General features: G+C 36.5%; 1 protein-coding gene across 2 annotated transcripts in view; it reads right to left on the reverse strand.

The window, feature by feature from the left end:
* Positions 1-14,174, reverse strand: part of FCHSD2 (FCH and double SH3 domains 2) — a 284,199-nt gene that overhangs the window by 75,894 nt on the left and 194,131 nt on the right. The window lies entirely within an intron of this gene.

Here is a 14,174-nt window from a genome sequence, read left to right on the forward strand (position 1 = left end):
TCCTACAAGTATATCTTTACATGTTCTAAGTCCATTGACAACATTTTATGATTACTCCTTTATGTGTTATCTTTTAAATCAGACTTTAAATATACAATTCCTTTCTTGGACTGGCTAATCTCAATTGTCTGACCTTAAATTCATCGATTTTCTTCCTTCTGCAGCTCACCTTTGCTGCTGAACCCTTCTAGTGTATTTTTATTTTAGTTATTGTACTTTTTAACATCAGAATTTCTATTTGGTTTCTTGTTATAATTTATCTTTGTTGATATTCTCTCTTTGTTGGGACATTGTTCTCATAATTTCCTTTACTTCTTCAGCTTTATGGTTTCCTTTAGCTCTTTACACATATTAAGAAGAGGTGATTTAAAGTCTTTATCTAGGAAGTCCAATGTATGTGCTTCTTTGGGGTCAGTTTCTATTGACTCCTTTTAGTCCTCTGTAAGGGCTATGCTTTCCTGTTTCTTTGTACATTTCATAATTTTTAAAGAACTGGACATTTAAAGTAATGTAATATGGCAATTCTGGAAATCCCCAGGATTTATTGTTGCTGTGGTTTGTTTATTTTTAAAGATTTTATTTATTTGACAGAGAGACAGAGAAAGAGAGCAAGCACAAGTGGGGGGACAGGCAGAGGAACAAGCGGCCTCCCTGCGAGTATGGAGTCTGACACAGGGCTCAGTCCCAGGACCTGGAGATCATCATGGGAGCTGAAACCAAGAGTTGGACACTTAACTGACTGAACCACCCAGGTGCTCCTGCTGTCTGTTTAGTGGCCATGTTTCTATCTCAGTGTTTCAGGGAATCCAGAATTTTGCAAAAAGCTTCATATGCTCCACAAATACTTGATTTGGAAGTTTTAATATACATCATTTTGACCATTTTTTAATATACACGAACAGATATTTAAGTCCATCAGCCATCCATTATTTTCCATGTTACTCCACTGTTAACCATTAATCTTCATTTCTAACAAACCCACTAAAATCAACAACCAAGTAAAATGTGATAAAGGTAAGTGACATACCCGGGCAAACTTAAAGCAGCATATGTCAAGAGATTCGAGTCAAGATCTACTGTCTTGAGTATACTGCTTTAGGGAATCTCTTGCCCCTGTTCTTATCCCAGTAGTCCCAAATCTCTTTTGTTCCTCACATATACTACAGACAAAACTAGAGTAGTTTTCCTTAAGTGAAAGCAGAGGATTTAATCACACAATCCTTGCAGTTCACAGATTCTTTGTGGGAATTTACATTTTTGTTTTCATTTTAATAAATAATTTTTAAATGATATAATTTAATCCAGTGACATGACTGATTACCTTTTACTAGGGAATTGTCATGGGGTTTTTGTGCTTATGATCACTACGTCAAGCAGTTTTACTCCAATAGTCCTAGGTTAATGACAATAGATCTTAAAATGACCTCAAACTTAAAACGTAAATGATATAGTTGCAACATGTGGAGGTCAAATGACATCAGTGAATGCTATACTAACAAAGCAAAAAAGGGTGAAATGAGAAAAAGAGTCATTATAAGCATATGGTAGAACAGGCACTGAGAATTCCAAACAACTTGGAAGAGAGTATCATAATTTATGTTTCAGTGGCAATTTAGGTTCTACTAATCTTTATCAGTTATCACATTTAATTATTTTGTCAGTTTGAGTTTTATTGATTTATAGATTTGTTTGCATTTAAATGGTAACTGTTTTGGTTTTATATTTATGCAAAAACTATAAGCATAAGTTTTTTTTTTTTCTCATTTTATTTATTTTTTCAGCGTAACAGTATTCATTCTTTTTGCACAACACCCAGTGCTCCATGCAAAACATGCCCTCCCCATTACCCATATAAGCATAAGTTTTTAGCTAGAAGCAAGGAGAACTGGAGGGTCAAAAGGCCTGATGGAGGAAATCAAAAGACTTCTGGAAGAAAATACTACAGAAGTTCAGCTCTTTAGGTATAAAAACCAGAAAAATATAGATATCAGAGACTAAATATGACCGCTGCAAACATAAGAATTTTTGGCATCCCAATTTAGATCTAGAATTTCCTCATGTTGATCTTTTGGCTATGTTATTTTAAGTGGCATCTTTTGTGTATATTTTTGATATGAAAGTATTGAAATGCCAAAAAGTATTTAGCATGAAGAACATAAAGCTTTAGTTTTAGTTCAGGAGGCAATATCCCTGATGCAGGCAATACAAACGTTCCTCACTTCGAAATTTTGGGGAAGAGTTAATACATATTTTTTGGATATACGGGACCATTAATGGAAAGGAAACAGTGTGATGGCCTTAGATGTTTCCATTGCTCCCCTCCAAACCATACTTGGTGACTATAGCAAACACAGTCTGATCTTTACAGCCCCAAGACAGCCTCTGACTGAAGAATCTTAGATGTATGGTATACTCACATGAGACAGCTAAATTTCTTTGCACCTGACTTTTCTATGCAATATGGAATGTTATGACAAAAAGGAACCTGTGATAAGCATAATAAGTGATCATTCAATAGTTCGATTCAATAAGATATTTATTGAGAACCTACTGTGTGCCAAGAATTATGCCAAGGGTTGAGTCTGTTCATATGTGGTGTATTTGAAAACGTAACCATGAAGAACGTGGCCAAGTGTTAGGGACGAGCATGTAATTGGTAATTTTAATTATACAAGGTGCTTCTTAGAAGAGAGCCATCTTGACAGGTGGAGAGGTTTAAGGAAGATTTTCTGGAGGAAATGATGCCTGAATGATTTGAAAGTCCTTAAGAATTACATTTGTCACAATTTTTATTAAGAGAACAGTTCAGTTCTTAACTATTAAAATCAATACTTATCAAAGTTTTGTCTAAGACTAATTTATTATTTTGATTATGTGTTTTCCTAATTAAACAATTCAGGTTTTAAAATGATCTTTTTAAAATGAGTTGCACATAAAGCAGATTTAAGATTCTAAATATTTTCTAAAAACAAAAGGGTAAGAGCCACACAAATTAGAGATTTACATGTAATAAAAGTGGCCTTTGAGCTAAACATGCAAAGCAGGATATTTTCAAATTTTAATACAGTAGCAAAATTGTACTTTTGGGGGCATACAGTCAGAACATCAAAGCTTTCAAGTACAGAGTCTATGAAGAAAGAATTTGGCTTTTCTTTTTATAAACACTCACATGTCCATACTGAATTCAATTCCAGCAAGAACCTCTGCTGTGCTCAGCAGTATTTGCATCACAGAAAAAACATTAGCTGAGGACATTCAGGAAGGAAGGAAGGAAGGTCAAGAAAGACAGGATTCATTTCTTAGCAGCAATGACAAAAATTCCCTTTTTGAAAAAGTTACAACTAAACATGTTTCTCCCCATTTAGTAAGATTGTAGTTATAACAGATTGTGCCTCAAACACTTTCTAAGTAATGGATTTAAGATTATAAGAGAAAAATTAAGTTTTTACTTCCTTATTCCAAAGTTTAATGGTACCTACAATTATAACTTAATTTTCTTTTTAAAAAATGACTTATTTTAGAGAGAGCATGCATACACGTGAGTGAGGGGGGGGGAGGGAGAAAGGAGAGGGAGAAAATCTCAGGCAGACTACCTGCTGAGTGTGGAGCCTGATGACATGAGACTCAATCTCACGACCTTGAGATCATGACCTGAGCCCAAACCAGGAGTCACCCACCTAAATGACTGAGTCACCCAGGAACCCCAAACTTGAATTTTCTTTAAAGAATCATGGAGGTTTATTCAGATTTTAAAAGCTGCCTATTTGGTGAAAACATTCCAGTTTCTCTGTTAGATTTTGGGTTTTTAGAGAAAACTCCCTGGTTTACAGTAAATCTAGGAGAATGGTGGGTGACTCTTTCTGTAAACAAGCAGTAAAGTCCCAAGGCGCTTCTTCGACATCTGCGGATTGCTCAGACTATCTCCTCTGGCAAGAGCCCCCAGTGTTTCGTGTGACAGTGCTACAGCCTCTATGGAGAAAGTGCAAACAAAGCCAAATTGAAAAGGCATTTATAGACTAACACAGCTGATTCTTGGCTTTAAATTTACAGAAGCAGGACAAATACATTTTAGCCCTAAGTGGGAATTAGCTTTTTCATCATCCTTACTCTTTTAAACTTCTCTTTCCAACATTCTAAGATCTGAAGATCTCACAACAATATTTAAGCAAAATGAAACTTTGTGATGTGTATGCATTTTAACACAAAAGCACCACATTTCTGATACTAAAAGGCCTTTTATAAAGCATGTTAGTATTTCAGCTTATACGAACAAATCTGACCAGATATATGCATGTCTCCAAAATGCACTTTCCAAATATCATTTTAATATTAAAGGAAATAATATATGTAATAGTGTTAGCATGATGTGTGGCAAGTAATAAATAGTTAATAAATGAGGTAGTTTTATATTTTTATTCTCCTTCAAGGGAACAGAGGCCATGTGGATCTTGTTCTCTATTGTTTCTCCAGGAAATGGCACATAGAAAGCACCTAGTAAATATGTTAAATTATAAATGAATGAATGGTCTGAAATAAAAATGTCTCCTACCAGTACTGTATCTCTCATGTCTAAAATAGCACCTAATAGGATATAAGTATATAATAAATTACACTGGATGTCAGTTTGCTTGGTATAAAATATAAGCTCCAACTCTGTTAATGTATCATTACTATCTTCAGCATTAACTATCTTGTTCCTTTAAGGAGCCATCCTTTTTCTTCAGTTTGTAATTGGTCAGAAGAGTGGTTTAAATAGCACAAAATTTAAATGTTCAACTTCCTAGCAAGAAAAAATGAAAATATTTAATTAAGAATATTATAAATTCATCCAAATTGTTGCTTATACAGGTATATTTAATTGTCTATAAAATACAGTTTTGATAAGGGTACAAGGAAATAGGTACTTTCATACACTGTTTTTAGGAACATAAAAATGATATAATCTTTCTGGAAGGTAATGAGTCTATATGGAAAGTATTAACAAATCTTTGTTTTTGATTAGGGAATTAAGTTATAAGAAGGAAGTTATCAAAGAGGTGTACAAGTTCTCTTAAGGAAGTTATCAAAGAGGTGTACAAAAATGTGTATAAAAGAATCTTTACTATAGATTATGAAAGCAGACAAAACAGGACAGGAAAATTTATGGCATATTAATAAAATATTATGTGGTCATTAAACCCACATCTTTGAGTATTATTTAATTATTTATTTAGATTTATTTATTTATTTGAGAGAGAGAGAGAGCGCACAAGCAGGGCGAGTGGCAGAGGGAGAGAAGAAGGGGAGGCAGGAAGCAAACTCCCCATTAAAAGTGGGGAGCCTGAGGGGGGCCCTTCTGATCCCAGACTCCAAGATTATGACCTGAGCTGAAACTAAGAGTTGGGTGCTTAACCAACTGAGGTACCCAGGTACCCTTACGTAATATTTAAAGACAGGGATAGTTGGGGTGCTTGGTGGCTCAGTGAGTGAAGTCTTTGCCTTCGGCTCAGGTCATGATCCCAGGGTCCTGGGATGGAGCCCACAGGCTCCCTGCTCAGTGGGGAGCCTGTTTCTTCCTTTCCCTCTCCCCCCCTCCTCATTCTCAAATTTAAAAAATATCTTAAAAAAAAAAATAGAAAGTCTGCCAGCTTTTAATGTAACTTTGAACACTTTGTCAGTAGGAATCCAAAACACTATAAACCTACTTAAACCTCATGGCTAAAAAATACAAAGTTACAGATAAAATTAATACATCCTGATATATTCTTGGTTACATTTTAAATAAATCAATCACTAAAATATCTGTTACTTGGATTTCAACAAAAGTATTTTTAAGAGTATACATGTAGAAAGTTAATAGAAACATTTCACTTCCAAAACTATGTTTAATCATAAGTCACTAAGTTAAAGCAGATGAGCTATAATATATAATTTAGGTAGGGCCTTATTTTATAAATGCATAATGGGAATACCAGAGTAAGGCAATTAGTAGGTTATATAAGTATGACTATAATCTTCTAACAGTGACAACTGTTTCTCATTGTGCCATTCTTTGTGCTTACTGCCCCATTAAACAAGAGAGCTTTACATTCTTTTGATTTCCATGGCATCTCCTTCAGTCCTATAATTCTTCTGTTTCTTTAAATATCATTTGCCTTACCAGGATTCTTGACTATTACCAACATTTTTCACTAGTATTACTGAACAAGCCCTTTTGTTTTCTCTGCCTCCATCTTGTCCACTCCAATACCTACCTCCTTGAATCAGTATTTTTTTCGGCATACTACAGGGTAGTCCTTTTAACCAAAAAACAGTGGCAGAGGGGATGAAGGTAAAGAGATAAATTCCAGATATCTCAGTGCTTGATGACTAGGATACAGGAGGAATATAAGAAAAAGATGTGGGGGCCCCTGGGTGGTTCAGTCAGTTAAGCGCGGTCTCTGGCTCAGGTCATGATCTCAGGGTCTGGGATAGAGCCCCGACTTCGCTCAGCAAAGAGTCTACTTCTCTCTCTCCCTTTGCCCTTCCCCTCGCTTGTGCTCTCCCCCTCTCTCAAATAAATGAATAAAATCTTAAAAAAAAAAAAAAAAGAAATGATGACACCTGGTGTCTGGTCAAAGGAATTGATAAACAGTGATACTATTACTGAGATGAAGAATAACTTAAGTACCGGAGTATCTGGGTCTGGAAATTAAAAGAAGAGTTTACGCTAGAAATGAAGACTGCAAACATTTATCAATAAAACTGAATGCCTACTATGTGCAAGATATAGAATACATAGTAGATGTGAGTCATATGGTAATGAACAAACTAATGTTCTTTATAGTCTTGTTTTTTGAGAATCACTTATTTAAAGATGGGAGTTGAAATAACTAGGAATAATTATGACTAAAGAGTGCTTTCAGGGAAAAATAAGAGTGCTAAGGAAAGGATATTTATGAGACAATGAAAGCTGAGAAGAAAGAGCAGCCAAAAATGAAAGAAACCAGTAGAAATACGGTTCTACCAAACCCAAGAAAAGGGAAGAGGCTAAACATCAAACACTGCTGGGACTTAAAGAATAATAAAGACTAAGGCAACAAAGGAGTTATTACTGACCTTGGTAAGAACAGTTTTTTTGTTTTTTTGTTTTTTTAATATTTTATTTATTTGACAGAGAGAGAGAAGTCACAAGTAGTCAGAGAGGCAGGCAGAGAGAGAGGGAGAAACAGGCTCCTCACTGAACCGAGAGCCTGATGCGGGGCTCGATCCCAGGACCCTGAGATCATGACCTGAGCCGAAGGCAGAGGCTTAAACCACTGAGCCACCCAGGCGCCCCTGAACAGTTTTAATGTCATAGTGGCAGTGAAAGCTAGACTGTAACCACCTTAGTAGTGAGTGGCAAGTGAGATCACAGATAATTTCAAAAAGTCTTTCTGTGTGTGTGTGTGTGTGTGTTCAAACCTCCAAAGACACTAAGCTCAGACGGAGGGGTGTATAACCAGAAGTTTAAGAAACAGTTCATCCCTAGCTTACAGAAAAAGGATTCAACAAAAAAGAGACAGTCTCCAATCTCATTTTAGGGATATAACCTTGGTACCAAACTAGAAAAAGGAATTAAAGATCAATTTTGCTTATAAACATGTATAATGTGGCAATAGGCATATTTTTTTTTTTTTAAGATTTATTTATTTGAATGAGAGACAGAGCACAAGCCAAGGGGGGTTGTAGCGGGAGAAGCAGATCCCCTGCTGAGCAGGGAGCCAGATGCAGGGCTCCTTCCCAGGACCCTGGGATCATGACCTGAGCCACAGGCACAAGCTTAACTGACGGAGCAACCCAGGTGTCCTGTCAATGGGTATCATTAAAGTATACCACGATTAAGTAGGATTCATCCCAAAATTTAAAGGAACCTAAACACTAGAAAATACACTGATGTATTTCACCACACTTTAAAAAAAGATTTTATTTATTTGAGAGAGAGAGATAGCGAGAGAGATGGCAAGACAGAGCATGAGCAGGGAGAAGAGGGAGAGAAGACTCCCTGCTGAGCAGGGAGCCCAAAGTGGGGCTCAATCCTAGGATCCCTGGGATCATGACCTGAGGCGAAGGCAGACATTTAACTGACTGTGCCATCCAGGCGCCCCTGTATTTCACCATATTAAAAAAAAAAAAAATCATATGCTCATCCTCAAAATGTAAAAAAACAAAACAAAACCTAAAAACCAGCAGCAACAATAAAATTTAACTTCAATTATTGATTATAAATTTTTTTCAGAAATTAGTAGTAAAATACAACTTTCTAATCCTGATATAGGGTAATCCCCTAAACCAAATATACTTTCAAGAATTTCCACCCTCTCCATTAAGTCAGGCATCTTTATATTAGAGACTGAATAAATATAGTATGTAGGAAAAAAGAAATGAGCTGCAAAAACTAATAAGAAGTTATTATTATCATCTGATGACTATATAACATAGAAAATTTGAAAAGAACCTATAAAACTATTAGAACCAGATCAAGTCAACAAAGGCTGGATTTTAAAATCAATCTACTGGAATAGGATTTCTAGTACAGCTGAGTGAACAAGCTGACACATCTCCCAAAACACTGTAAAACTAATTGTCAAAATCATCCATTATTGGCTCTAGAAATCAATCAAAAGCAAACAATGAGTTAAAAAACTGCTAACCTTTGGGTAAGAATAGCGTCAATCTGTGGCATTCTTGCCTGAAGCTGTTCTTTCTTTCTCTTCATTCAATTCAGTTACCAGTTCTACTAAGATAGGCTGGCAGTGAAAACCAGTGGTTCAGTGCCAGAGAGGGTAACCTGATCGGGAACGGAAGGCAAAAAACTCCTGTCCTGCAGTATTAACTACCAGAAGTAGTGATCCTGGTAGGATCTCAGACAGGAAAGCCCCCAGGTCTGTTAGCTTGAGGCTGTTGTCCCAGCTGGGATAACCATCTGACTAGCACAGTAGCTAGAAATTCAACAGAAAGATCTTATTTTGTATGGAACCAGAAGAGACCCAGAATTGCTAAAGAAATGTTGAAAAAGAAAAACTGGGGCCATCACACTGTCTGATTTCAAGCATTACTACAAAGCTGTGATCACCAAGACAGCATGGTACTGGCACAAAAACAGACACATAGACCAGTGGAACAGAGTAGAGAGCCCAGATATGGGCCCTCAACTCTATGGTCAAATAATCTTCAACAAAGCAGGAAAAAATATACAGTGGAAAAAAGACAGTCTCTTCAATAAATGGTGCTGGGAAAATTGAACAGAGATGTGTAGAAGAATGAAACTCGACCATTCTCTTACACCATACACAAAGATAAACTTGAAATGGATAACAGACCTCAACATGAGGCAGGAATCTATCAAAATCCTAGAGGAGAACATAGGCAGTAACCTCTTCGACATTGGCCACAGCAACCTCTTTCAAGCCATGCCTCCAAAGGCAAAGGAAACAAAAGCAAAAATGAACTTTTGAGACTTCATCAAGATCAAAACCTTCTGCACAGCAAAGGAAATAGTCAGCAAAACAAAGAGGCAACCCACGGAATGGGAGATGATATTCGCAAACGACACTACAGACAAAGGGCTGATATCCAAGATCTATAAATAACTCCACAACTCAACACACACAAAACAGATAGTCACGTCAAAAAATGGGCAGAAGACATGAACAGACACTTCTCCAAAGAAGACATGAAAATGGCTAACAGACACATGAAAAAAATGTTCGTCATCATTAGCCATCACGGAGATTCAAATCAAAACCACACTGAGATACCACCTTATACCAGTCAGAATGGCCAAAATCAACAAGACAGTAAACAATATGTGTTGGAGAGGATGTGGAGAAAGGGGACCCTCCTACATTGTTGGTAGGAATGCAAGTTGTTGCAGCCACTTTGGAAAACAGTGTGGAGATTCCTTAAGAAACTAAAAATAGAGCTTCCCTATGACCCTGCAATTGCACTACTGGGTATTTACCCCAAAGATACAAATGTAGTGAAAAGAAGGGCCATCTGTATCCCAATGTTCAAAGCAGCAATGGCCACGGTCGCCAAACTATGGAAAGAACCAAGATACCCTTCAACGGACAAATGGATAAAGAAGATATGGTCCATACATACAATGGAGTATTATGCCTCCATGAGAAAGGATGAATACCCAACTTTTTTATCAACATGGATAGAACTGGGAGAGATTATGCTGAGCGAAATAAGTCAAGCAGAGAGAGTCAGGTATCATACGGTTTCACTTACTTGTGGAACATAAGGAATAACATGGAGGACATGGGGAGCTGGAGAGGAGAAGTGAGTTGGGGGAAACTGGAGGAAGAGACAAACATGAGAGACTGGGGACTCTGCAAAACAAACTGAGGGTTTTGGAGGGGAGGAGGGTGGGGGGGGTTGGGTGAGCCTGGTGGTGGGTATTATGAAAGGCACGTATTGCATGGAGCGCTGGGTGTGGTGCATAAACAATGAATTCTGGAATACTGAAAAGAAGTAAAATAAAATTAAAAAAAAAAAAAGAGCTATAAACTCTCCACATACCCCCCTAAATGACAGGGAGCCTCTATGGACATGCAAGATAAAACCTCAGAAGGCACAAGGAAAAATAAAAGGTAAGATTGCCTGAACTCTGAATATTCTCCCTAACCAGCAAAGGGTAAAAAAGCCTTACTGGTCTGAAGTATTGGCACAACTTCTGACCAGTCACCGACCGATTGCCAAGTTATGAAGACAGACAGGAATTTAAGCTTAAAAATAAAAATAATAATAAAATAATGAAGTGAACAGAGATACTGTGCCTGCATATTGTAAAACAGATTCTACAGAATTGGTCTGGGCAAGCAATGAAATAACAAACCAATTACCTCAGCAAAAATGGAAACAAAAACAGCCCTTGGGGAGAAGGGGAGAATCCAGATCTTCTACAATACGTTATCTCAAATGTCCAGTTTTCAACAAAAATTACGAGATATGCAAAGAAACATGAATATGTTACCTAAACTTAGAGAGAAAAGCAGTCAATAAAAATTGCCTGAGTGGGCCAACATGTTAGATTTAGCAGATACAGACTTAAGGTAAGTTTTATCAATATGTGTAAAGATTAGGTTCAAAGAATTAAAAGGAAAATATAACAACTCAACAAGTAAGGAATCTCAATAGACAAAGAGAAATAATAAAGAAAGAACCCTACAATAAGGCAAGAAAAAGAAATTAAAGACATTTAGATTGGAATGTAAGAACTAAAACTATCTTTACTCACAGATGACTGATCTCATATATGTAATAAAATTTTAGGAATCCACATATATACACACATAAAAGAGCCTATTAATAAATGAACTGCAGAATACATGATTAATATTAAAAACAGTTGTATTTTTATATATTACGCAAAGCACCGAGAATGAAGATCAAGAAATAGAATGAAAATAGAATAAAAAAAATTACAAAGAAATAAATTTAGTAAAAGAATTGCCAAGATTTATGCACTGAAAACTACAAGTGATGCCAAGAGAAATTAAAGAAGACCTAAATGAATGGAGAGATAGTCCATGTTCATGGAATGGAAGATAGTGTGAAGATGCTTAATTCTCTCCAAGTTGACCTGAGGATTCAATACAATTCCAAAAAAAAAAAGCTCACTTGGCCAATTTTTTTTTTTAATGGAGGTTTACAAGATAGTTCTAAACTTTACATGGAAATGCAAGGGACCCAAAATAGCCAAAACAATTTTGAAAAATAAAACTGAAGGATGTACAACATCTAATTTCAAAAGTCACTGCAAAACTATAGCAATCAAAATGGAGAATCATGAGGTAAAGATAGGCATACTAGTCAATGGAATATAATTGAGAGTTTAAAAATAAACTCTTGGGGTGCCTGGGTGGCTTAGTTGTTAAGCTTCTGCCTTTGGCTCACATCATGATCCTGGGGTCCTGGGATTGAGGCCTACATTTGGGCTCCCTGCTCAGTGGGAAGCCTGCTCCCTCCCTCTCCCACTCCCTGCTTGTGATCCCTCTCTCACTGTCTCTCTCTCTCTGTCAAATAAATAAAATCTTAAAAAAAAATAAACTCTTACATTTATGTTGATTTTTGACAAAGGAGACAAGGAAATTCAGTGGGGGGGGAACAGGGCTAAACTATAAAACTTCTAGAAGAAAACACAGAAGAAAAATTTTGTGATGTCATGAAAGGTAGTCTTCTTAGCTATGACCCAAAAAGCATAATCCCCCAAATTAAAAAAAAAAGATCATATTACATCAAAATTTAAAACTTTTTCATTTTATAATTTTTTAAGATTTATTTTTATTTATTTTAGAGAGAGAGAGAGGAGAGAAGGGGTGGGGCAGAGAGAGACAGAGTCTCAAGCAGACTCCATGCTGAGTGCAGCCCAATTCAGGGGTCAATCTCACAACCCAGAGATCAGGACCTGAGCTGAAACCGAGTTGGGAACACTTAACCAACTACATCACTGAGTTGCCCCATAAAACTTCTTCACTTTAAAAAACACCATTATAAAAATGAAAAGCTATAGACTAGGAGAGAATATTTGCAAATCATGTATCCCATAAAGAACTTTGTCCAGAATATATAAACTCTTACAATTCAATAATAACTATTATTAACTCAATCTAATTTAACAAATAGACAAAAGATCTAAAGAGACATGTTGCCAAAAAAGATATATGAATGACCAGTAAGTACATGTAGGAACTTCAACATCATTAGTCATTAGGAGAATGTAAATTAAAACTACAATGAGATACCACTGCATGAATGGCCATTATTAAAAGGACAAATAGCAAGTGTTAGTAAGCTTATGGTAAAACCGAAACCCTCATATGTCGTTGATGAGAATATAAAATGAAAACAGCCAATTTGAAAATAGTCTGTTCGTTTCTCAAAAAGTTAAACGTAAAATTACCACATGACCCAGCAATTCCACTTCTTGGTATTTATGCACAAGAAAAAAAAGCATTTGTCCATGCAAAGACTTATACATGAATATTCACAACAAAATTATTCCTATTATCCAAAACTCAAAAAAAATTCAAATGTCTATCAACTGGTGAACTGATGAAAATGTGATAGGATGTGGAGAAAGGGGAACCCTTTTGCACAATTGGTGGGTATGCAAACTGGTGCAGCCCCCCTGGAGAACAGTATGACGGTTCCTCAAAAAGTTAAAAATGAAGCTACCCTACAACACAGCAACTGCACTACTAGGTATTTGCCCAAAGGATACAAAAATGATGATTTGAAGGGGCTTATGCACCCCAATGTTTATAGCAGCACTCTCAACAGCCAAATTATGGAAAGGGCCCAAATGTCCACTGACTGGTGAATAAACAAAGATGTGGTGTGTACACACAAACACAATGGAATATTATTCAGCCATCAAAAAGAACGAAATCTTACCATTTGCAATGACATGAATGGAACTAGAGTGTATTATACTAAGCGAAATAGTCAGAGGACAAATACATGATTTCATTCGTATGTGGAATTTAAGAAAGAAAACAGATGAACACAGGGGAAGGGATGGAAAAACAAAATAAGATAAAAATAGGGGAGGGGCGCCTGGGTGGCTCAGTGGGTTAAAGCCTCTGCCTTCAGCTCAGGTCATGATCCCAGGGTCTTGGGATTGAGCCCCACATCGGGCTCTCTGCTCAGCGGGGAGCCTGCTTCCTCCTCTCTCTCTGCCTGCCTCTCTGACTACTTGTGATCTGTCTGTCAAATAAATAAATAAAATCTTTAAAAAAAAAAAGATAAAAATAGGGGGGCAAACTATAAGAGACCTTTAACTATAGGAAACAAACAGGGTTGTTGGAGGGAGGTTGGTTGGGGGATACACTCAATGGGTTGTAGATATTAAGGAGGGCACTTGTTGGGAAGAGCCCTTGGGTGTTATGTGTAAGTGACGAATCACTAAATTCTACTCCCAGAAACCAATACTACACTTTATGTTAAGTAACTCGAATTTACATTTTAAAAACCCCACAAAAATGTGGTATCTCCACAATGCAATATTACTCAGAAGTAAAAAGGAATGAACCACTGATACATAATATAATGTGGATGAATTTCATAAATATCATGCTAAGTGAAAGGAGTCAGACACAAAATATCATGTATTATGATTCCATTTATGTAAAATGTTCAGAAAAGGCAAATCTATAGAGACAGAA

Source organism: Meles meles, chromosome 8, assembly GCF_922984935.1.
Source record: "Meles meles chromosome 8, mMelMel3.1 paternal haplotype, whole genome shotgun sequence".
Taxonomy (NCBI): Eukaryota; Metazoa; Chordata; class Mammalia; order Carnivora; family Mustelidae; genus Meles; species Meles meles.